The 26,927-nt window shown below is 35.5% G+C and overlaps 1 non-coding gene across 1 annotated transcript; it reads right to left on the minus strand.

Moving 5' to 3' along the window:
* Window positions 1–5,610: 5,610 nt before the first annotated feature.
* On the minus strand, window positions 5,611–5,717 carry LOC128286983 (small nucleolar RNA R71). The gene has a single exon (XR_008277683.1). It is a non-coding gene; the product is annotated as a small nucleolar RNA R71 (small nucleolar RNA).
* Between the last annotated feature and the right edge of the window lie 21,210 nt (window positions 5,718–26,927).

Consider the following 26,927-nt stretch of genomic DNA (forward strand, 5'->3'; position numbering starts at 1 on the left):
TAAGTAACCCAAGATCTGATCTTAAAATAAGGAAATCTAATGATTCAGTTTAGTTGGTAACAAAACTGTGTATGTTAGATCTGATTGTAGTGTGTTGTTATTTTCTGATTTGATTATGTTGGTTATATGGTGACAAATTCCTTATGTTAGTTCTACAATTATAATCGATGCATGCTTATTTCTACTGTTAAAATTATAAACCGTCACTGATTGCATACAAGTTGCATGTTAATACTGCTATCATTACTGTGTTCTGATTTATAAAAGCATGCCATATTGTTGCATTGAAGGTGAAATTACATGCTTTAAATGTTGGATCGGTTCATCGATCAAATAAACTATTAAACTGGTGGTTCATCTGCATATTATTACTATGGTGTGCAGGGATGGATGAGTTCCATGGAACTCTTATTGTGAAGTGTAGCAGATGGTTGGGTAGCAATTATGAACTGTTATTCATGCATACTGTGTATTTATTGAAAATTTTCCATGAGATTGATAATTTATTATGCTCTGTTTTCTCCAATTCATATGCTATATTACTACTTAAGTGCTACATATTTTTGTTTTAAAACCACACTGAGCTTCATAGCTCATTTTTTTAGTTTCCCGTCTTTCCAGGTAACTCTTGAGGTTGGGGTTAAAACTCGATAATCGGAGCACTGTCACTGAATTTTATACAAAAGTACTTTAAACTTCATTTTATAAACTTCGTGATTTTTGCATTGTTTACAAATGGATTGTGGCATGAACTTTCTATTCTTAATATGGGTGTTAATTTTGGGATTGACTTTATATACTTTTGATAATAAATACGAATGTGATTAAGGTTTTCAAGAAATCATTTTAAATTATTCTTAAATGGTATAAATATGATTTTTTCGATCGATTTTGGTAATTAAAATTAAATACATGAGATAATGAAAATACACTAATGATTTTTAAAATGGATTAGATTTTAATTATGAGATTGAAACTAAAACAAAATTGTTTTCTAAAAGTGATTCTCACCAGTTCTATAAAAAGTTCAAATAAATATATATACCTAAATCTTAAAATAACGTTTTGTTCAAAATTTTCAAAGTTTGATAGAATACTCAAATCAAATCGGTACTTTATTGAGTTTCAATGCCTTTTAAACAAGAGATGATTCCTTCTAAGAAACTTGAGGCTTTTAGTACTTAAGTCTTCTTACTAAACCTCAATATTTTACTAAGCCATCTCGGTGGCTAATTTAACTCTCATGATTCGACTATAACATTTAGGCCAGGTTGGGGAGGTTACAAGATGGTTTACTTGTTCGGGTATCGAGAAGTCTGAAACCATGTTATCTACTAACAGACGATTAAGGCATATGCTAGGGAGGAGGTAAATTTTTTCCAAAATAAAATTATATTCATGTCATGTAATTACTTTGTCCATGTTATTTTACTTATGTCACTATAACCATGAAATTAACTGTGCAATTCATGTGGATGACATATATTATGCCAGGCATTGTGGATGTTATTCCCTCATGGGCTCATAACGATTCACTCATGTGGTTCATTAACGCACCCGTGTTGAATTCTTCACCTGTTGAGTGGTATAATGAGGATCGAGTTCTGCAACAATTCGGGTGCAAAAAAGATGTTCCAAACATTCCACATAACTTTGACAATGTCCATGAAATTAATAGGAGTGGAAAAGAAGCAAGGAATTGAACATTGGAACATTAAAAATATATTTCATTCTGAAGTGTCTAGATTTAAAGGAGGCCTTGGTTGGAGTCATGTTTGTTTAATTTCACGTCCTCGATCCACTACCAACATTGGTCAATGGAGAACAAGATGCCTTATTTATTTGGTGGGCAGTTGATGGTAGTCACTAAACACATGCACCAATGAGGGCATCGAGAAGTGGACCTAGTCAATCATATCATTGACGAGGTTTTGGTTCGACCATTGATGTTCCCGAAACCAACTAAAAATTCAACAAAGGTAAGTGCACATATCAATTAATAGTATAGGTAACATGAGTAAAGGTATCGTTCCCACGAAGACTAAAAGTACTAGTAATTACCGTCTTTCTATTATTTAACCTATAAATTTGAGTGATTGATTAAAACTAAAATTAACTAAATTAATTAACTACAAATGTGACAAAAACCAAATTAGGAAAATAATTGATTAACAAGCAAGAAGCGAAACAATACCCAGGAAAAAATTCACCTAGACTTTATCTATTTCTATCAATCTAAATTACGTAATTCTTTCACTTAGTATCTTGATCTGTAGAAATCCTTAAATTAGGCTAATATCTCTCTTCAAGAATAAGACCAACTGACTCTAGATTGATTAATTGAAATTTCTTTCTAATTAAAACCCCTATTATCAGATTAACTCGATTTATGGTTTCCCTTATTAGATTTGACTCTAATCCGGTAGATTTATGTCATCCTATTTCTAGGATCGCATGCAACTCCACTTAATTACACCAGATCTACTCTTAAACAGGGTCTATTCCTCCTCTAATATAAGCACATCAAATATCAGTAATCTATAAATATGAAACAAAGACTTAATCACACCTAATTGAGAACAAGATCTAAGTATTTATTGCGTAAAATAAAAATCAAACGACAGAATCCATCATAGGGTTCATCTCCCTTAGGTATTTAGAAAATTAGTTCATGTTTGCATATAAAAACATCTAAGATACAATATAACCATAAGAAATAAAGAAACTCATAATAATCTCCAAAGGAATCAAAAGGGATTTCTTCAATCTTGATGGAAATCTGCTTCAGAATCCGCTCCAATGGTGTTTTCGAAGTTGTTTTCTTGAATATTTTATGATGACTCACTCCCATCTTCTTATTTTTGTCATATACAGGTTGTAGAATTCCCGAAAAACCCTAAAAATTGCATTTTTCGTTGTTAGGAGTGCAATTCGCAAAATTGACACAGCCTGCCACATGGCCATGTGGCATCCCGTGTGGCTCACATGGTCATGTGTTAAAGCCATGTGGAATGGTCTAGCCCGTGTTGCCCCTGTACCTGGAAACAAAAAAATTTATACACTTTTTCGTACGCTTTTTAACTTAAAGTCATGCGAATTCGGTTAAATTCTTGTCAAAAAATAATTAATTTTTATAAAATAATTAAAGCGCACTTAAAATATGAACATGTTGAAATTTAGTTAATTTTCTAATTATTTTTGATGAATTTTTGTTATTTTTCGACAGATTTGCACAAAGGGCGAAAAATGGCTCGGCAGACATTGCCAAAAGCACAAAACCGAAAAGCAATTTTGAAGTATCAAGGCGAATTAATTTCTAGCCTAAGATAGTCCAAAATTATGTGTATTAATTCATAATTTAATTAATTTTAATTTACATCCAATTTAATTGGGATTAATAAATTATTATTAATTAATTATGAAAAATGGTCCGATTGAATCGAACCAAGTGAACAGAACCTGCCAACGAGAGGACAGCCCAAAACGGTCCTAGTGCTGACCCAATTCAGCTCATTGGCTGATTATTTAAGCTGCAAAGAAGCCCTTGAAGACTTGTCAAATTGCAAATTAGCCCCTACACAATTGATGGCTTTGAAGATTTGCCTCAAGCCAAATTTAGCAAAGTCGAAGCCAACATCTTTGCCACATAGATGGCCGGCCAAGGGGTGGCTCTTTGGTTGCTATTTGTAGCAAATTTTAGCTGCCACATTCAGCTATAAAAACCCCCCTTGGCTGATCATTCAAAGCACACCTCAATTCATTCACATCTCTTCTCTCCTCTCTCACTTTTTCCTCTCATTTTTCCATTTCAAGTCCCTTGCACTTGTACCGATTTCTCCCCTTGGGAAAGGGTTTTTCTTCAGCCATTTTGGAGCAACATTGAAGTTTTCATAGCAGCCTTGATCTGTGAGGACAACAAAGAATGAAGATGGAGCAACCTAGTCAAGCCTAGGAAAAACAACAGATTTGATTCTTGTTCTCTATCTTTTTAATTTTTGTTGTTGTTATGATGAACATATCTATGAATATTTATGTTGTTGGGATGGTTAATTTAATCAGTTTATCTGGAATTTAATTCATGTTGATTTGATTGCATTTCATCTACTTAAATTATTAAAATTGTGTTTATGCGGTTATAGGCCTCGGTAAAATGCTTGATTAAAAAAATCATGCCTAAGTTATTCTTGCATTACAATTGTGAGGTAGCTAATGAATTAATTATTTAAACGGATTGAAATTGTAATTAATTGACACAATACTTAATCAGTGCATGTTTATTCTTTTAAGGTAGCTGAAGGTTAAATTAGCAATGTATCTGGTGATACACTTACCTTGTATAACTTGCAAGATTATTGTGATTAAACTGTTTCAAGGTAGGGATACCTTGTTACCCCACATAGTCTTTTATGTGCTTATTAGATTTAATTAATCATTTGAATTGACATAGGGATATATAAGAGATTAGTTCAATTTAATGAGTATGTATGTGCCATAACATGTTTGCTTATTAAAATCTGTTTAATCGTTTGAATTAAAATAGGGATATGTTAAGAGATGAATGGATTTGTGTAGGTGAATATGTTCATAAGTTAGCAAATTACCGAGTTGCCGTGAATTTATTCGTAAGAACGTAAGCATGGGTTTAATAATTCTAAGTTAAGGAAATGTAATTAAATCAACACAATTATGTCATCTTGATTAAATCATATTTTGAAATCGTGCATTTAGGATTTATTTCTTTACTTATTTAGTTTAAAATCTTATTTTTCTTAATCACCCTTTTTAAAACAAAATATTTTTCTTCACCAAAGTGTTTTAAATTGCATTCATAAATAATCCTTTACACAGTCCCTGTAGGTACGGTAACTCAACATTTACTTGTCACTTTATTACTTGCTGCGATTGTGTACACTTGCACATTTTCGTCGTTCCAAGTTTTTAGCGCCGTTGCCGGGGACTATTTTAAAAAGTCATTATTTGTGAATTTGTTAGTTTTACATTTTGTTTTATTTTTTTGTTTAAATTTTAACTTAATTAATTTTTCTGTGATTATTTCAGGTGTTTATGAGTATTGACCGGATTATTGACCTACCCCCTGTAGACCTTGAGATAGAACAAAGTTTTCGAGTGAGAAGAAGACAAGCAAACCGGAGAAGGACCGAAGAGATAAGCTTTGAAAATCCAAGTCAATGAAATAGAGGAATCCCTGCTCAAAATCCTATCCTTATTGCTGATGATAGGGATAGAACTTTAAGGCAGTATGCCGTGCCAATATTTAATGATCTTAATCTGGGTATTAGGAGACCCGAAATTGAGGCACAACAGTTCGAGCTGAAGCTAGTCATGTTCTAGATGCTTCAGAAAATGGGCCAATTCAGTGGAATGCTTACCGAATATCCTCACCTACACTTAAGACTGTTTATGGAGCTGAGCAATTTTTTCAAGTTAGCCGGAGTACCCGTAGTTGCATTACAATTGAAGCTGTTCCCATACTTACTAAGGGACAGAGCTCGAGTCTGGTTGAACTCATTGCCACCAAATTCAATTTCTACATGGCAAGAGTTAGCAAGAAGATTCCTTATGAAGTATTTCCCGCCTAGCAAGAATGCTAAGTTGAGGAAGGAGATCACTGCTTTCCAACAAATGGATGATGAGTCCTTGTATGAGGCATGGGAAAGGTACAAAGAATTATTACGAAAGTGCCCTCATCATGGAATCCCACATTGCTTCCAACCTGAGACATTTTATAATGGTTTCAATGCTCAAACGAGGATGGTAGTGGACGCTTCTGCTAACGGTGCTCTCTTTTCTAAGTCTTATAATGAGGCTTATGAAATCATTGAGAGGATTTCCAGCAACAATTATCAATGGCCAACCAATCGAGCAACGTTAAGAAGACGAGTTGCTGGAATACATGAAGTAGATGCTCTTACTTCACTCGCATCTCAGTTATCATCAATATCCTCAATGTTAAAAAATCTTACTACTAATGGGTCTAACAGTTTTGTAGCACAGCCACCAACCCAATTTGAAAATATAGCCTGTGTCTATTGTGGGGAAGGACATTTGTTTGAAGAATGTGCATCAAACCCAAAATCCATATACTACATAGGTAACTAGAACCAAAATTGAGGAAGGCAAGGATTGCAATCCAATTTCTATAACCCATCATGGCGAAACCATCTGAATTTGTCCTAGAGTAACCAAGGGGTTGGAACCAATAATACTTACGCCCAACCTAGATCAATCCAGCCACCTAGTTTTCCCCAACAAGTTTAGAAACCAACCCAAGTTGAATCATCTAATGGCTTAGAAAATCTCTTGAAGGCATATATGACCAAGAATGATGCCTTAATCCAAAGCCAAACAGCTACATTGAAAAACTTGGAAAACCAAATGGGCCAGCTTGCAACTGAACTCAAGAGCCGACCACAAGGTGCTTTACTTAGTGATACAGAGAATCTGAAGAATCCAAGGAAGGAACATTGCAAAGCATTGACATTGAGGAGTGGAAAGACAGTAGAGCCCAACACCATAGAAGTTGAAAAGGAGCAAGCTGACGCTTAAGATTTAGAGGAAGTTCAACCGAGTGTTGAAATTCCAGTTTCACAAGAACCGAAATCTGCAAAACCCGACAAGGTAATTTCAGAACCAGCTAATTCTGATCAATTAATAACTCCGTTAGATGCAGAATTGCCACAGAAGACGAACCAACCAGTTCCAATAAAGAAACCACCACCACCTTACCCTCAAAGACTTTAGAAGCAGAAACAGGAAATGCAATTCAAGAAATTCCTAGACGTACTTAAGCAACTTTATATCAACATCCCATTGGTTGAATCACTTGAGCAAATGCCGATCTACGTAAAATTCATGAAGAATATCCTGTCAAAAAAATGAAGACTTGGAGAATTTGAGACGGTAGCTCTGACGAAGGAATGCAGTGCATATCTTCAAGACAAACTAACCCCAAAGTTGAAGGATCCTGGATGTTTTACCATACCTTGCAACATTGGAGCAACATATTATGGTAAGACATTATGTGACTTAGGTGTGAGTATTAACTTGACGCCTATGTCAATATTTAAGAAGTTAGGGATAGGTGAAGTTAGACCTACTACGGTTACACTTCAATTAGCAGATCAATCCTTAGCACATCTAGAAGGAAAAATCGAGGATGTATTGGTACATGTAGATAAATTTATCTTCCCTACTGATTTTGTTATTCTGGACTTTAAGTGCCAATTATATTAGAAAGATCATTTTTAGCAACTGGAAGGACCTTTATCGATGTGCAGAAGGGCGAGCTTACTATGCGTGTTCAGGATGATCAGGTAACATTTAACGTTTTTAATTCTATGTGATTTCCTGATACAATTGATGATTGTTCTGCAGTATCTGATTTAGAGGATTTAATAACAGAGAAGGAGCTCAACTATGTTGAGGATCCATTGGAAGAAATTTTAACATTAGATCCTCCGAATAATGAAGAGGAGGATGAATACTTAGCGTTGTTAGAAGCTAATCAAAAGGGATTTAATCTGCAATCCTGTTTTGAATCTTTGGAATTAGAGAAAAGGGATTATGCCTAACCAAAAGCTTCAATCGAGGGGCCACCTAAATTAGAACTTAAGGTACTTCCCTCACATCTAAAATATGTTTATTTAGGTAACACTTCTACTTTGCCTGTGATTGTTTCAGTAGAATTAACTACTGAGCAAGAAGGGTATCGGATGGACCATAGCAGATATTTGCAGTATTAGTCCCTCTTTATGTATGCATAAGATTATCCTGGAAGATGGCAAAAAAAGGGTCGATTGATGGACAACGAAGACTGAACCCCATCATGAAGGATGTAGTCAAGAAAGAAATCATCAAGTGGTTAGATGTAGATATAATCCACCCATCTCAGATAGTTCATGGGTAAGTCTAGTCCCATGCGTGCCCAAGAAAGGAGGTATCACGATCATTGAAAACGAGAATAACGAGTTGATAACGAGTAGAACGGTTACGGGATGGAGAATTTGCATTGATTACCGGAAGCTGAAAAAGGCGACTTGGAAAGATCACTTTCCTTTTCCATTTTTGGACTAGATGCTGGATAGACTCACAGGGCGAGACTATTACTGTTTTCTTGATGGATACTCAGGGTATAATCAGATTACAGTAGCATCGAATGATTAACACAAGACAACTTTCACGTACCCGTACGGTACATTTGCATTTAAACGCATGCCATTTGGTTTATGTAATGCATCTCCTACATTTCAAAGATGTATGATGTCTATTTTTACTGACATGGTTGAGAAGTATTTGAAAGTTTTTATGGATGATTTTTCAGTATTCGGAGATACATATGATGATTGCCTAGCCAATCTAGCCAAGGTACTAAGGCGATGCGAAGAAACAAACCTAGTACTCAACTGGGAAAAGTGACATTTCACGGTATGAGAAGGGATTTTTCTAGGGCATCGGATAACAAAACATGGAATAGAGGTTGATAAAGCAAAGGTAGATGTTATATAGAAACTTCCACCTCCAACATCTGTAAAGGGTGTTAGGAGCTTTTTGGGCCATGCTAGTTTCTATTGAAGATTTATCAAGGACTTCTCCAAAACAGCTAAACCTTTATGCAAATTATTGGAGAAGGACATGGTGTTCATATTTGATGAAGAGTGCTTAAGAGCTTTCAAAGATTTGAAGAGTTGGTTAGCTACGGCACCCATAATCGTCACACCAAACTGGGATTTGCCATTTGAATTGATGTGTGACACAAGTGACTTCGTGATAGGAGCTGTCTTGGGTCAACGAAGGAGCAAAGTTTTTCATCCCATCTACTACGCAATTTGAACTCTGACAGGAGGTCAACTGAATTATACGATAACAGAGAAAGAGTTACTTGCTATTCTGTTTGCTTTTGACAAGTTTCGATCTTATCTTGTAGGTACCAAGGTGACTGTCTATACAAACCACTCAGCAATTAAGTGCTTACTTTCCAAGAAAGAAGCTAAGTCGAGGTTGATCCAATGGGTACTTCCACTTCAAGAGTTTGATCTAGAAATTCAAGATCGAAGGGGAGTAGAAAATCAAGTAGCAGATCACTTGTCTAGATTTCAGCTACAAGAAGGGAATTCTCCTCTTACACCAATTCAGGAAACATTTCCAGATGAATACATACTGAAGGTAAATCATGTCCATAATACCCTTGGTTTGCTGATATTGCTAACTATTTAGCTTGTGGTTTGATGCCAATTGATGAGACGTATCATCAAAAGAAAAAGTTTCTTCACGATGTGAAATACTATATCTGGGAAGAGCCATACTTTTTTAAGTAGTGCGCAGATCAAATGATTAAGAGATGCATGGCAGAAGAAGAAGTACAAAAGATTCTATACCATTTTCAGTCAACTCCGCGTGAAGGATACTTCGGAGGTACTCGTACTGCAGCCAAAGAATTGCAAGCCAGATTCTTTTGGCCAACACTATTCAAGGACGCATATGCTTACGTAAAGAGTTGTAATCGATGTCAAAGAGTCAGAAATGTCACCAACAGAAATGAGATGCCTCGAACAAACATCATTGAGGTAGAATTGTTCGATGTATGGGGTATTGACTTTCTGGGTCCTTTTCCTCCATACTTTGGTCACAATTATATATTTGTACCAGTAGACTATGTATCTAAGTGGGTCGAGGTAGAGGCATATCCCAAAAATGATGCTAGGGTTGTGATGAAGTTTTTACAAAAACACGTGTTTACAAGATTTGGAACCCCAAGAGCTATTATCAGCAATGAAGGGTCCCATTTTGTGAACAAGTGGTTGAAATGGTTATTAGATAAACATGGAGTGAAACACAAGGTCGCTACAGCTTACCATCAACAGACGAATGGGCAAGCTGAACTGGTAAACAAGGAGATCAAAGGCATACTTGAGAAAGTCGTCTGCCCGAATCGACGAGATTGGTCCGAAAGACTGGATGATGCTTTATGGGCTTACAGAACAGCATACAAGACACCTTTAGAGATGTCACCCTATAGGTTGGTCTTTGGGAAAGCCTGCCATCTACCCTTAGAGTTAGAGCACAAAGCTTACTGGGCCCTTAGACAACTCAAGTTGGATCTTAAGCTTGCTAAAGAGAAACAGATGCTCCAACTCAATGAGCTAGAGGAATTCCGAATGTTCTCGTACGGAAATGCCAAATTACTTAAGGAAAGACTTAAGAAATGGCATGACAAGAACATTCGAGTTCGGGAATTTGAAGTAGGTCAGCAAGTCTTGCTATTCAATTCCAGATTAAGGTTTTTTCCTGGTAAATTAAAATCACGTTTGTCCGGTCCATTTACGATTCATCGCGTCTATCCATATGGAGTTGTTGAACTCCAAGGTAAGGGAGGTAATTTTCAAGTTAATGCTTAGTGTTTGAAACATTACTGGGGAGATAAGACTGAACGGAATCAAATTTCATTCATTTTATCGGATGTTTAAATTTTCTTATTTCCCTTTTTAATAAATGATTTAGGGTATATTTTCGGGATTAGTATGTTTAAATAAATTCTGTCTAGGAGATTTGAACTTAAGCGGGACAGCTTGTGACCTCTCCAATCTTTCCTGGGAATTGATTTTTACATAATTCTTCGACAAATTATTCCCTAAGTGGCAAAATAAATTTTTAGTTTTTCAAATAAATGGGTCAATTTTGATCCAAGTTTTAAGTTGCAACTCAATTTCCAATTTTCATTAAGTCTAGGGACTTAATTGAATTATTTTCAGATTTTGGTTGCTCTTTTTAAAAATAATAAAAATTAGATGCCTCTTTTGTAAATATTTTCAAAAGGCTTCTAGAATAAATGTTTTAGTTTAATAAAAAGATGATAATTATTAATATATAATTATATCCATTATAATATATATTAAGTATTATAAACTTTATATAGAGTTAGGATTAGTGTTAATTTAATCATATTTTATTTGAAAGTTTTTTCAAATAATAATAAGATGATAATCTTTAATATATAATTATATCTATTATAATTTATATATTAATTTTATCAATTTAGCATAGAATTAGGATTACTTTAATTATATTTCATTTTGTTTAAATAAATTAATAGCATTAATAATTTAATATGCATATATTTGATTATTAATTGTTGTTAACTTTGAGTAGAATTAGAATTAGATTTTTTAATTTGTTAAATTATATTAATAATTCTACTCTAATTCCTATTCCTTTCTCTATAAATTCCATCCATCTTCCCATTCATCCATCACTCAAACCCCCAAAACACCAAGTACTGCAAGCTCCTAGTCGCACTTTGCTCGGCCAGCAGCCCCAGCTCCATTACACGCTGCACGTCCAAGCCCCAGCAGCTGCTCCTAGGCGCCTCACCTCGTCGTCCAGCTTGGGCAAGATGCCGGACTGCTTGATGAAGGTCTCGACGTTGCTCGCAAGATCGCTTGCTTGCTCTGTGCTAATCCGCCTGCAGACTCGGTAGCCCTCCAAAGACTTGTGCGGCACACACCTACACCAAGCCCCTTAGCCGAAACCCTCCAACCTATCCTAAATTGGCTTATTTTGTTCATTAATTATTTTTAAGAGTTCTTAATTTTTATAGAAAGGGTGGTAAGATAATTTTTTTCTCCTAAATTTTAATTTTATTTAATTATTTAATTTTTCAATTTATTGAATTATTAATAATTTTTATTTAATTAAATTTTTGAGAAAATAATTTTCCCATCTTATATTTAGGTTAGTCATGCCTCGCAAGAGAACTCGTGCCTGCGCCCAAATTGATGAAACACAAAACAAGTTCCATTGTGAAGAAGCCAAAACAAGATACGAGAGTATCTTCAAAAATCAACATATGCATCCAGAGAAAGGCTTTACATTGAAAGATAGCAACTACAAAGACTTTATGGCACGTATTCGTCAAGTTGCTGAAACCTTCAATTGGGAATTGTTTTGTGAAAAGAGACCTAATGTGGATGAAGAACTAGTTCGCAAATTCTATGCGAATTTAACCTCAAGCAAGTTGAAAGAAGTTCCAGTTTGCAGAATCAAGGTACAATAACTTCAAACGCTATTAATGAGTTCTTTGAATTGCCTGATTTTGAAAATGATAATTATTCTTCCTTGATGAGCAATATAAAGCCTGAAAATTTGCAAGAAATTCTCGAGGAACTTACAGTTCCAGGTTCTAAGTGGATTGTGTCAAAGCAAGGAATCCATGCTTGTTGAAGAGAATATTTGACACCACTTGCAAATGTATGGTTCTATTTCATCCGATTCAGCCTTATGCCTAGTTCACATGGAACTACAATTTCATTAGACTGAATGGTCTTATTATACTCAATTTTAACTAGAAAGACCATTGATGTGGGAAAAATCATCCTGAGAGAAATGCAAAATTGTGCCGTTAGACATTTTGGCCCAGCCTACTTTCCCTTTACGATAATAATTCTGTGCTTGAAAGCTAAAATTCTTGCAAACGTAAAGAAGACAGGCTATAGCCAGAGCACAATCACAGATTGGGACCTCTACCGGATAGTTGGAGATTCTATTCTACAGCAGCGAATTGAAGAAAGTGAGAATCCCGAAGAAGAGGAAGAAAATCCCACAGAGATAAAACCAATGCAATTGGCTGAAGTTCCTGATAAGGTGGAACCACTGGAACCAGAAGTTGAACCTGATGACAAAACTTCAATGTTCAGAGCTCAACCGCCTAGCCCAGATCTAAGAGATGAGCTATCAAAGTTGATGGACATAATGCAGCACATGCAATGGCAGCAACAAGCCTACTGGAGATACTAAAAAATAAGGGATGACTCGATGAGAAATGCTCTTAAGAAAATTTACAATGACCCATTTATTTTTGTGCCTAAATTTCCAGATTTTATATTTGAACCATGGAGTCCATTACCGAAGAAGGAGTGGGGCGATTCATGCAAAGGAAATAATGATGGAATAAAAGATGAGTCAAATTCAGAAGGGTCTACAAATAAATAAAAGGGGGGATCTTGACCTTATTTTATTTTTGTTCTTAGGTCATTTTAGGATTAAGTTTAATTAGGAATTTTTATTTTTCGCAGAATAAAGCAAGAGATGGAAATCATGAATAATGAACAAGTCGCAAAGTGTAAAGTGTGGCAATAGGTATATACATGTCTAGGATTGGATCTAGAGAGAGCTTGGTACTTAAGTAGTCAATTTGACTCACCTCCTCTTTTCTAGAATCCTACCTGGTGTATAATATCTATTCACTTTAAACAATAAGGACATTGTTCATCTTAAGTAGGGGGACTGAAAAATTGAATTTGAATTATTTCCATTTAGAATAAATTTTTCTTTTAATTATGATTAAGATAAATTTTGTTCAATAATTTGAAATTTTGTTAAGTATGCTAAACTTCAAGATGAATAAAGTTATATTATTTCAATAAATTATTATGTTAGCTTAATAATGATATGAATGTATTTCTAATAAAGCATGCGAATCATACCATAAATTTTTAGATCCTTACGAAAGTTAGGCATGCATGAAAGTTTAAGTTTTTAGAATCAACTTAGTAGTTTCTTGAGGTGAAATCCTAGGAAGCATAGAACACTGGAAATGATTTAGGCAACTTTTGTTGGACCGTTTGAGCCTTTTCAAGCCAACCACGATGAAATTTTTATCCTTTGAAACCCAATTTTGAGACTATATGGCCTAATTTTATTTGAACCCTTGCAAATTTAGCCATCATTTCTCTTTTAACTATCTTAAAATTGTCCCAAACACTAGCTTAGTACTATTCAAAGTATTCTTTAAAAATAAGTTTGGGGGAGTTGAAAAGAAGTATCAAATGCTTTAAAATTGTAGTATATTAAGCAAAATGCTTGAATTTAAATAAAAAGAAAAAGAAAAAGAGAGCATGAATTCTTAAAATAAGATGTACAAAGGAGCATATGAAAGCAAAGTAAGTTGGTGTATTGAGGGAAATTATTCCAAAGGTTCAATTGAAGCTGATTCCAGGGTTTAAAAGCCTAAATTTATCTATCTTTTACCTACCTCTAAGCCTAGCCACGTTAAAACCTTGTTAAAGACCTGTTGATTCAAAGTTCCAATGCTACCTACATTAGTGGAGAGAAATTGCTACGTACAACATATGAAGACATAAGTTAAACTTAATGATTGCAGCTTAATCTTGAATAAAGGGAATAAAATTATATTGGTAAGGTTTAACACGACTTTATTAGGAAGCATTTAGTCTAATTCTTGCTATCATAATAGTCGTTGAGATTAATTTGAATGATATGTATACTTAGGTAGCATAACTATCAAATTTCTTGTCTTTGAGCATAAGTATATTAAATTCATAATTTTGGGAAAAATGTTGTTCTGAAGGAGTTTTTTAAAGATGTTTCCGGGAAATTCTTTTCAAAATTTGTGCATTACCCGGGACGAGCAATAAATTAAGTTTGGGGGTGTGGAAACACAAAAATTTACGCACTTTTTCGTACCCTTTTAAACTTAAATTCATGCGAATTCAGTTAAATTCTTGTCAAAAAATAATTAATTTTTATAAAATAATTAAAGTGCACTTAAAATATGAACAATTTTAAATTTAGTTATTTTTATAATTATTTTTGATGAATTTTGGTTATTTTTCGACAGATTTGCACAAAGGGCGAAAAATGGCTCGATAGACACTGCAAGAAGCACAAAACCGAAAAACAATTTTGAAGTATCGAGGCGAATTAATTTCCAGCCTAAGATGGTCCAAAATTATGTGTATTAATTCATAATTTAATTAATTTTAATTTATATCCAATTTAATTGGGTTAATAAATTATTATTAATTAATTATGAAAAAATAGTCCAATTGAACCGAACCGAGTGAACAAAATCGGCCAAGGAGAGGACAGCCCAAAACGGTCCTAGTGCTGACCTAATTCAACTCATTAGCTGATTATTTAATCTGCAAAGAAGCCCTTGAAGACTTGTTCAAATTGCAAATTAGCCTCTCCACAATTGATGGCTTTGAAGATTTGCCCCAAGCTAAATTTAGCAAAGTTGAAGACATCAACTTTGCCACATAGATGGTCGGCCAAGAGGTGGCTCTTTGGATGCTATTTTTAGCAAATTTTAGCTGCCACATTCAGCTATAAAAACCCCCTTGGCTGATCATTCAAAGCACACCTCAATTCATTCACATCTCTTCTCTCCTCTTTCACTTTCTCCTTTCATTTTTCCATTTCAAGCCCCTTGCTCTTGTGCCAATTTCTCCCATTGAGAAAGGGTTATTCTTCAGCCATTGTGAAGCAACATTGAAGTGTTCATAGCAGCCTTGATCGGCGAGGACAACAAAGAATGAAGACGGAGCAATCTAGTCAAGCCTCAGAAAAACATCAGATTTGATTCTTGTTCCCTATCTGTTTAATTTTTGTTGTTGTTATGATGAACATATCTATGAATATTTATATTTTTGGAATGGTTAATTTAATCAGTTTAGCTTGAATTTAATTCGTGTTGATTTGATTGCATATCTTTTACTTAAATTATTAAAATTGTGTTTATGCAGTTATAGGCCTCGGTAAAATGCTTGATTAAGTAAAATCATGCCTAAGTTATTCTTGCATTACAATTGTGAGGTAGCTAATGAATTAATTATTTAAACGGACTGAAATTGTAATTAATTGATACAATACTTAATCAGTGCATGTTTATTCTTCTAAGGTAGCTGAAGGTTAAATTAGCAATATATCTGGCGATACACTTGCCTTGCATAACTTGCATGATTATTGTGATTAAACTATTTCAAGGTAGGGATACCTTGTTACTTCACATAGTCTTTTATGTGCTTATTAGATTTAATTAATCGTTTGAATTGACATAGGGATATGCGAGAGATTAGTTCAATTTAATGAGTATGTATGTGCCATAACATGTTTGCTTATTAAAATCTGTTTAATCGTTTGAATTAACATAGGGATATGTTAAGAGATGAATGGATTTGTGTAGGTGAATATGTTCATAAGTTAGCAAATTACTGAGTTACCGTGAATTTATTCGTAACAACATAAGTATGAGTTTAATATTTCTAAGTTAAAGAAATGTAATTAAATCAGCACAATTATGTCATCTTGATTAAATCATATTTTAAAATCGTGCATTTGAGATTTATTTCTTTAGTTATTTAGTTTAAAATCTTATTTTTCTTAATCACCCTTTTTAAAAAAAAATATTTTTCTTCACCAAAGTGTTTTAAATTGCATTCATAAATAATCCTTTTCACAGTCCCTGTGGGTACGATAACTCAACATTTACTTGTCACTTTATTACTTATTGCGATTGTGTACACTTGCACATTTTCGTCGTTCCAGTACCTTGCTCCAAGTTTTCATTTTTCACTCCTTTTGCTCCCAAATGCTCTCCTAAGTATAAGAACATGAATTTAAAGGATTAGGAGCATAAAATTCACCATTAACAATGAATAATCACCCCAAAACACATTAAGAATGAGGCTAAAACATGTTACTTTTAGAACCTATCAATCGTTCCCCTTAAGTCCATATCAGCACGAATCTTGGTGACGTGCGGATGACCTTTGGGTACCCTACGTAGCCTCTGGTTTGGAAGCAAGTCGAATGTAGACGGAGGCACTTCCTATGTCAACACATTCCCTAATAAGGTGAACCCATTCTCTCAAATACATAATGTGATTTCCTACATGTACAACTCATTGATATATTATTCAAAATTGATATTAGCCTATGCACATGCCGAAATGATGTGCGCATACGGGTACCGAAGGGCCTAGAACCTCTGACACTCATACCACCTATTTTAAGGATCAACTCTGTAAGACCTAGTCGGGATACCTGCTCGATGACCTATGGACTTTTTCATCTAGAAAGTTTCCAAGTTCAGAGAATATAGTACTACATTGATCGACCTCGCTCTCTAGTCATTGACCTCTATAGCCTTCTTAACCTCCACAATGTTTACGTGTCTTGCCTCCATCTGCTTTACTCGTTTTAGCCCCATTCTTGCCATCAAGGTTGCAAACGTATAGAATGTTGTTGAGAAAGAAACTGAAATTGGCAGTTGACATGTACACTACAAGACAGAGTTAATTGCTTGATTTTAGGCCAATGGATGTGATGAACTTACACTTCCTCAGGGCCCAATATCAAGGTCAAAGGCCAAGACAATCAAACCAATATTTGATCAAAGATAATATGTGAGGATGAATCTTTTCAAGGAAAAGGTGAATAATACTTGCATGAAATTGATGAAATTTATTAAAGTCAATTCAATCGAGCTAGTAATTTTTAAGTTGAAAAGATTAGTCAACTTGTGATGAATTTTTGGATTGGATCCTGACATTTATGGGTTTAGATATCTGAATAGAATTTTAAGAGCTATCTTTTAGCTTCGCAATGCACCTCTCGTGAAGACTGCATTATCAGAATTTTTGCATAGGATTATTACAGAAATTACAAGTTTTGGACTTTTAATTTGAGTTTAAGTCATATTGGGTTCTATTTTTAGGCTTAATTTTTATTATATATGATCCCAATTTTGTATTTATTAGCTCTTATTATTTCATTATTTATTCTGAATTTTGATATTTTAAGTATTTGAAGTTATTTAAGAGTTTTATTTCACAAGAAAGTTTAGTTTTAAAATTACCTCTTGTTTAGGTTAATTATAGTTTTAGTATACTTAATATTTTTATTTGGATTTACTTAGCCAACCTATATAAATCTCTCTTCATTGTACACAATCAATAATCAATTCATTCATTATTCAATTTGAGTTAATACAATTCTCTTTGTGTTTTCTCTTTAAGAATTTCTCTTGAATTTTCTTTTAGAAGAGTTTTAACAATCTTTCCAGATTGAGATTGGTGATTATATGACCATATCGAGACCCATCATCGAAACTTTGAGCCCGTTGCCATGACTCCATGCTACCAAACCACTCCTGTAATGTACGATTGCTTGATCATTTATATCAGCCTGAAGCCGTACTAGCCTTTGTCTGAAACAGTGTTATTTAAGCCCATACCCTGAGTATGTACTCGTATATGACATGCTGCCTTTTTTTTAGTTTTTAAAAGTATTCAAAATATTTCTTTTCTTTTCTTTTAAAAAAAAGATGAAATAGATAATTACCCATGTTCATGACTTGTTTATGTCAGCCTGCATTCTTGAAGTCCTTGTGGAAATTAACCATAATATGGTGGAGGCATAGATGGATCTCCTTGGAAGAGCAGAATGCCTAATCGCAACAATTAACCCCTTAGATCTATCAGAAATAATACAAATTTTGTCTTGTCTAACAACATACCTCCGCAAGTTCGTTAAGAAAAATTGTCATGATTCCATGTTCTAGGATTCTACGATGGAAAATGCAATTGATAGTATGTTCTAATTACCATCTTGTGCAATTGAAATTTGGAGGATATGCGCATATTTACTATATATCCAGGTGCTATCAACCTGCACAAGCTACTTGCAGTGGGGAAAAGCTTTAATACATGGATCGGATGTCTAGAACAAGCGGTGGAAAATTATTCTACCCGGTAGTAGTTTTTCGTCCAGGCCGTATGAAGGCAGCATCTACAAGTCAGCCACAATACCTGGCATGTACTCCTACTTCACGGCTAAAACCCTTGAAATTCATTGTACGAAGCATCCTAATCTACGTACAACTATTCCATGGCCATCTATTTAGCCTAACATGCTTTCCTGTACGACACTCTATATTGAAACCAACCTTGCATGTCGACAATAAGGTTTGATACAAGAATGGTTGGCATGCCTTTCACCAATGACATGATACAGTTACATATTATTTTCGCATCAAGTGTGAGATGGTATTGTGTCATATGTGCAACAGTGAATGTGTAAGGCCGTTTGAATTTTAAAATTTCCCACAATTGCGACCTCTTGATAAATGTAGCTCGTGCTCGTCAGTTGCACCCTTTTATAAACCTCCAACTCTCCCAACATATAATGTCGGTGTAGATTTAATGACTTTGTAGTCCATCTACACCTTCATGCTATACTGGTTAATGAAAAATATGCAGTCCTTTTTGTTAGTGAATTATTGGCCTACGCATAACTGTTCCAATTTAGAATCTAGCACTAACCAGTGAGAAGATATTATATATAGGTACTTAAAGAACTTAGATGCATACACTGCATGGGACCTACACTCAACATGTGGGCCCTAGGATCACTGTGAATGACAATGCCATGACTTGGGTTTCCGGCCGAAGGGGTGTGTAAATTTTCACCCTCGTCCACGCCTTCATCATTGATATCATTCGAGATGTCATCTAGATTGGGGTCACTGAAATCTGCACCCCTCATGAATGACCATCATTATCAGGTCTTTCTTCACCATTTGCATCGGTACCAATCACCACTGAATGTATTTATAAATGGGGATCCAGATAAGGTGTAACAGCCCAGTTTAGACCCTAGTTCGAATAGTGGTTTCGGGACCACAGATCCGAGTTAGAAAAATATTTTAATGATATTTTCTATGTAACGCCCTAAAAATTTAGGGTTTGTAATTTTGCCGAGTTTGTCACAAATCGCATGTTTGGTGTGGTGGCTAAATGTTTTGGGCATGTTTTGGGGGTGTCTGGGAAGGGTTGGGTTCAAGCTCTGGCTTTTGCAAAAAAAAAATTGTTTTTCTCTTAAAAATAACCTGAACGTTGACACCTAAGCTTTATGAATAATTGTAGTTGCTTGTTTCCACAAAAAAGCCTTGTGGCTTGGTGGCATGTGGCGTGATCTGGTAGATGAGAAGTCTGGGGTTCTAATCTCATAGAAGGTAAAAAATGTTAATTTTACCGCTTGGGATGGCAAGAGTTAGTAGTGGACTGAAACTATGTTGGGTGTGAGTTTAAATGGGTCTTGGAGGTTGTTATGGAGGGATAAGGGGAGAAAATCTTGGAGGATTTCAAGGGATTTGAATTGGAAGGAGTTGGAGCCGAATAGGGGTGCTTGTGAGTGCAATTTCGGCCAATGGGTTTTGGGGAGTGTGTTTTCGGCAACTAGGAAGAGTATAGGTGTCGAATTGTTCTTAGGCTATTTCAAGTTTTGCATTTTTGTTCTCTTGTTACCATTTCCTTCTTGTGCTGATTTCTTTTGGTATCTTTTAGGTTAATTCAAAATTCTTTCCTGCTATTTCTCCCTTTTGTTTGTCACTCTGTGCCGAATACACTCTTTCGATTCACTCTTTAGCCTGTGCCGAAACTCTTTTCTTTCTCTTCTTTCTTTTGGACCCCTTTTCCATTACTCTGTTGTGTTTCTTTCCTTAGAGCCTTGACCGAAAACCGCTTGCTTTTTCCCTTTTCATTTTATTCGGGTTTATCTTGGTACTAGTCAAATATCTTCTTTTCTCTACTGAATTTTCCCTACTTTGATCAAGGTAAGTGAGTTCCTTTGGGTTGTCGAGTTTTTATCAATGGTGGAGCCTTGCTAATACGGTTATCAATTGTAGTTTCACAGTGGTACCGGTTCTCTTTCTTCTTCTATAGTGGTCTCCCTCTTTAATCTCTTCTTTGTATTGATTTCTGTCAGGAGAACGTTCGTGCCATCGCATGCTTTGATTATAGGTGGTATTGGGGTTGGCCGAAAGCTGTTATCCTCCTCTCTTGGTATACGTTTATGTAAGGAGTACACTTAGTCTAAGTTTATTACTTTTAAGGTTGTTAAATGGATGGGATTTCTGTGCAGATTGTCGCCAGTAGGTGAAGGTTTCTGTAAGGAGTACACTTAGTCTAAGTTTATTACTTTTAAGGTTGTTAAATGGATGGGATTTCTGTGCAGATTGTCGCCAGTAGGTGAAGGTTGTTGGTTAAGGGTGGTTTGAACTCTACTGGTTTTATCAAGGTGAAGCACGTGGTGTATAGTGATCTCTTCTCCAAACAGGTGTGTAACCGTACACCATTCTGTTACTGACCAAAAGCCAAAAGGTGTGTATTCACACCACTGCGTAACTGTGAATTGGCAAAGGCCGAAAAGTTGAAAAGTCAAAACTTCGGCATTTGAGGTCTCACGAGCGTGCGAACGCTCGTGTGGTAAATTGAGCCACAGATCATGGGCGACTGACTGTAGAGGCCGCCATGAGCGCTCTCGTGTGCTTGGGCCGTTATGGGCCTTGTCAGGTCGAGTTGAGTCGTGTGCGCCCAAAAGACTCGTGGACCCTACACGGACAAAATTTACGGTAAATGGAAAATAATGAACTATACTGCGGTGTTCGCATAGCCGTGACTAAAATTGGGCTAAATGGGCCACACAAGCGTGTGAGCCCACTTGGGCCGAGTAATGGGCCTTTAGCCCATTTACACTATTTTGGCCATATGGGTTATCTGAGTCATTCAAGATGACTATAGACGTTCTGAAGAGTCATTTTATGTACCGAGACCCTAGAAGTAGTTAAATGACAGAAATACCCTTGAGGGGTAAAAATTATTGTTTTACCCCTAACTGATGAATGACTTTTATAACGCTAGTGGTAGGTTAATTGATGTGTGTATGACATTTATATGGCTGGTTTTGGGTATGACATACTGCATACATGTAATATTTATGACAGGACATCTTCATGGGGTTGGGTTTATGATATGGAGGAAGTACTGTACTGGTGACTATGTCACGTTTACTATTACTGGTGGCTTGCCACACTTACTGCTACTGGTAGCTACGCTGCGTTATTATTACTGGTAGCTTTGCTGCGATATTGGTGTGCTGGTTGGGTGGGTCAATTGATATCCCTACATGGTGTGTTAGTTGGTACGGGTGGTGTGCTGGATGGTTTTGGGATAGGTTGCATTATGCACTAAACTGATACTGTATTGGGCTTAGGCCCACACTGGTACAGTTTAAGGGCTAAGGCCCAGACTATACTGATACTGAAAAGGGCTCAAGCCCAGACTGTTACTGTATGCACTATTTTCTATAGTCTGATAAGGGATTACACACTGAGTTTTCGTAAACTCACCCTTTCTTTTAATTGTACAGGTAATCCTCAGCCTTAGACAGTTTGGAGCTGCGAGGGACTCGGGGTGGACACACGATCACGAATGACCTTGTTATTTAATGATTTTATATGAGGGTTTTATTTTTGTAATAAGGCCATTCGGGGGTTTAACATTTAATTGGGCTATGATTTGGTATTTATCAACTGCTAGAGTAGGAACATCGGGTTTTCAAAATAATAACGTTTTCTGTAAGAAAACCTACGACTTTAATTCCGATAAAAGCAAATGCATTAAAAACTATACACGTTTTAAGCAGCATGAAACATTAGGCATACATGGGCTTTAAAACTATAAGGGCTTTTACGACAACCGGGTTAACATCTTAAGCTTGTTGGGTTTTCAGGTAATGGATGTGGCAGTCAGATTAGATCGTAACGTCTAGGCCGGGTTTGGGGTGTTACATTCTGTGTTTACAGTATGTGTTTAAGCATGTGTGAAAGTTTCGTGTGTTACTTTTATCATTTGTGTGCTTAATTTGATAAAAGGACTTAATCGCGTAAAATGCAAAAGATGTGTTCTCTTTGCTAAAGTGTCAAATTACTATGTCTTTATATTTTTAGGGTCCTTATGACGTAATTATACAATTGAATTTATGAATGGACATATATGCCAAGGGTTAGTGGAATTTAAATGATAATAATAAGGCTATTTTAGTAAAATGTATATTAATTGTTATTAGATTAATAAAACAAAGCATGAAATTAGTTCATTATTTTTTTTTGCTGAAAATATCAAAGAAAAGGAAAAGAAAAATCTTGCTAGGGTTTGACACTTTGATCACTTGATGAAAGTATGGTTTTGATTCAGTTTTTGCTAATTTCTACGTTTTTATGATCGTTGCTTAGTAATTTATCAAGCCGATGTCTCAATTTTTGACTTTTTTGATGATTTTGAGTTGGGCCATTGATGAAATTGCGAGCTTTGTGTTGTTAAATGATGAAAAATGAAAGATATATAATAGAGAAATATGTTTTGTCTTTGAATTTTTGATGAACTTGAATAATTTGGGCTAAATTGTAAAAATGATATTTTGAGGGACTAAAATGTGAAATAAATGAAATATGTGGGCTTATATGAGTTAGGATAAAATTCAGTCAAGCATATGTCTAAAGAAATTTTGTGTATTTTGTGATTTTATAAATTAAGGACTAAATTGTTAAATGTGAAAATACAGGGGCTAATTTGTAAAATGCCCTAAATATGTATATATGGATTGAATTGAATGAGTTGTTGAACAAAATGGTTAATTTTGAATACATATAGATCAAGAAAAGAGGAATTTGGATTTAGATCGAGGGAAATCAAAAGGTATCGAGTAAATGATTCGAGTCGTCAATTCCAAGTATAAGGTAAGTTCGTACATGATAAATGATGTTACAATTTGAATTTTAATGCTTTGATCATGCATAAATTGTATATATTTGATTATGGTTTGAACACGATGATAAATTGACCATGTTCGGCACTAAGTGCGCGATTCAAAATAGCTTCGGCTATAAATAGCACTAAGTGTGTGAATTGGAATAACTTTGGCTATTTGGGGCACTAAGTGTGCGATACCGAGATAGCTTCGGTTAGTTGAGATGGCACTAAGTGTGCGAGATTGTTATAGCTTCTGCTAATCATTAATGCACTAAGTGTGTGAATTCTTAAAGTATGGAATGACTTCCGAACAAATTAATGTATTTGAACTAGAGGTAAGAATGAAATGAATAAATATGGGAAATATTAGTTATGTACGATACCTATGTGGTAGATGATACTATGTGTATGAAGCTTGATAAACTTGTATGAACATGTTAAGTGTGATAATTTGTGAACTACTAAATGATTAATAGATGATGTTTTGTATTAAACAAACTGTTGATTATATTTGGTACGGACTTACTAAGCTTTTAAGCTTACTGTGTGAAATGTTCTCTGTTTTACAGTGTTATAAAGCTAGCTTGGATCCGAGAATCGTCAGCGACTTATTCACACTATCAGAAATCTATTTTGGCACCATTTTGAGAGTTATATATATGGTATATGGCATGTATAGGCTAGAGTTATTTTGGTTTGTTTTTTGATGTGAATATCTAGCCATGTGATATGACTTGGTTTTGGTTGTGTATAAGAATAAAGTATGGATTGTCAACTATGTGAAAAAATTATGTTAATATGAGGTGTTCATGTATGGCCAATAGTAATGGTCAATTTGGTAAGACTTTGGTATGTGTTTATTTGAGGCAATGGTATAATGATGCTATGAGAATGAATGAAGTGTATTAAGATTACGAAACATATGTCTTGGTATGATTATAGCTTATGATTTAACATGATTTGCTATGGATGACAAGCATGAAATTTATTAATGATGGTATGACATGAATGGTGTATGTTTTGGTTGTGAATTGGTTGAGAATTTGGTATAAAATGTGCTTTTTTTATGCTTATAGGGATGCGCTTTTTGGGTGGCTATTTGGCTTTGCAAATAGCCTATTTTTGTCCTCAAGGGCAGAGACACGACCATGTGTCTCAGCTATGTGTGACACACAGTTATGTTACACGGCCATGTGTTCTATGGGGTACCCTACGATTTAAAGTCAATATACCCTATAGTTTTGACAAGGCCTAGACACATGGGCGTGTCTATCGGTTGTGTGTGGCACACGGGCTGACACATGGGCGTGTGGTCGGCTGTGTGACCGAAGTCAGTAGCGTCCCTAATTTTCACATGGCTGGCACATTGGCTTGTCTTGTGGCTGTGTGGACAAGTCATTATGTGTGCTGTGTTTTGCCACGGTTTGGACACACGGATGTGTCTAATGTCGTGTAAGGTACACGGCCTGATCACACCGGCGTGTGACCTTTATAACTTTGAAAAATGTTTAAGTTTCAAAAATTTTTGTATGAGCTCGGTTTAGTCCCGACCCTTTTCTCATGGATGTTTAAGGTCTCATTGACCTACGTAAAGGGTGTGAATTTGATGCTATATTGATTATAAGATGAATACGAATTGTTCTGATATGTCCGTTAATGCCTCGTAACCCTATTCTACCGATGAATATGGGTTAGGGGTGTTACATTTGGTTGGTATTAGAGCTACGGTTTAGTCGATTCTAAGACTAACGTAGCGAGTGAGAGTTTTGCTATACATGCCATATATATATAACTGCGATAGCTGATGATGTTGAAAGCAGTGCACCTACTCCCGCTCAAGAAGCAGTGCCAGTTGAATCTAGGCTGATATCTAGTAGTCAGGAAGGAAAGGCTAAGCAAGCCTTTTTCCAAATGATGACTGAGTGGTTCACGAAATTGTACGAACGACTCCAGCTGCTCTACAACCTCCACCCCTATATGTTCCTCAACAAGTCCCGATTGTGCCACAAGTAATAGATCTGATTCTATTGAGTAAGCCACCTGTTGATAAGATTCGTAAACACGGGGCTGAAGAGTTTCGGGCTACAGTTGATGATGATGAGTAGTATCTTTGTTTAGAGATAATGCATATCACTGCTGGAAAACATTAACATCGGTGGTTCCTAAGGAATGAGTTACCTGGGAATTCTTTTAGACCGAGTTCCGGAAAAACTACATAAAACAAGGTCGGATGACAGTTTCTGAGTATGAAAGAGAATTCGCACGTTTAAGCAAATATGCCCGGTAATATGTGTCTACTAAAGAGATCATGTGTAAAAGATTTGTTGATGGATTGAACGAAGACATAAAACTGTTAGTCAAGATACTTGAATTGAAAGAATTCGTAGTACTAGTTGAGAGGGTCTGTAAAGCCGAAGATCTCAGCAAAGAAAAGAGAAAAGTTGACTCAGAGACTAAATATTCGAGGAAGAGATCGATAAATAAATCTTATAATTCTTTGTCGAAGAAATCAAGAGATTACTTTAATCGATCGACAGCTTCAACGGGATATCAGAGTAGGGATCGCGAGAAACAATAGACTAATCCTAAAGCTCAAACCACATTGGTATCGAGCGTTGGTAACATAGAAGATGTTAATCCTGAGTGTCAACAATGTGGAAGATGACATTTTGGTGATTGTTGGGGGAAAAGTAATAACAGAGGTTGTTATAGTTGTGGTTCACGAGATCACTTTATAAAAGATTGCCCAGAGTTAGCTAAAAAGATAATTCTCAGAACACGAGGCCAAGTAACACTGCAGCTAGAGGTAGACCTCTAAGAAATACGGGAAATGTGAGTGGTAGTCAAAGAGGGACTAAAGACACTACTGTTCAATTCGAGGCTAGAGCACCTGCCAGAGCCTATGCCATTCGTGCTCGTGAAGAAGCTTTGTCTCTCGATGTTATAACTGATACTTTCACACTTTATGATACTTCTGTGATTGCATTGATAGATCCTGGATCAACGCATTCTTATATATGCATGAACTTAGTGAACAGTAAGACTTTGCCTGTAGAGTCTACTGGAATTTGTGATTAGAGTATCGAACTCCCTAGGTAAAAGTGTTTTAGTTGACAAAGTGTGCAAGAATTGTCCGTTAATGTGTCGAGACATTTGTTTTCCAGCTGATCTGATGTTAGTGCCTTTTGATGAGTTTGATATGATTTTGGGTATGGATTGGTTAACTTTGCATGATGCCATTGTGAATTTCAAACAGAAAACTATTTATTTGAGATGAAAGAATGATGAAAGAGTCCGAATTGAATCTAGTGATTTGAATGGGTTGCCGGCTGTGATATCTTCGATGAAAGCTTTGAGTTTTGTGAGAAAGGGTTGTGAAGCATACTTTGCCTATGTGATTGATTCGAAGATGATAGAAAAGAAAATAGAATCAGTGCCAGTTGATAAACCGTAATTTATACATATTTTTATCCAATGCTTAGCACATTTATGGATGATTTCTCCTTAGATTTGGTGAAT

The sequence above is a fragment of the Gossypium arboreum genome, chromosome 13 (genome assembly GCF_025698485.1).
Source record: "Gossypium arboreum isolate Shixiya-1 chromosome 13, ASM2569848v2, whole genome shotgun sequence".
NCBI lineage: Eukaryota > Viridiplantae > Streptophyta > Magnoliopsida > Malvales > Malvaceae > Gossypium > Gossypium arboreum.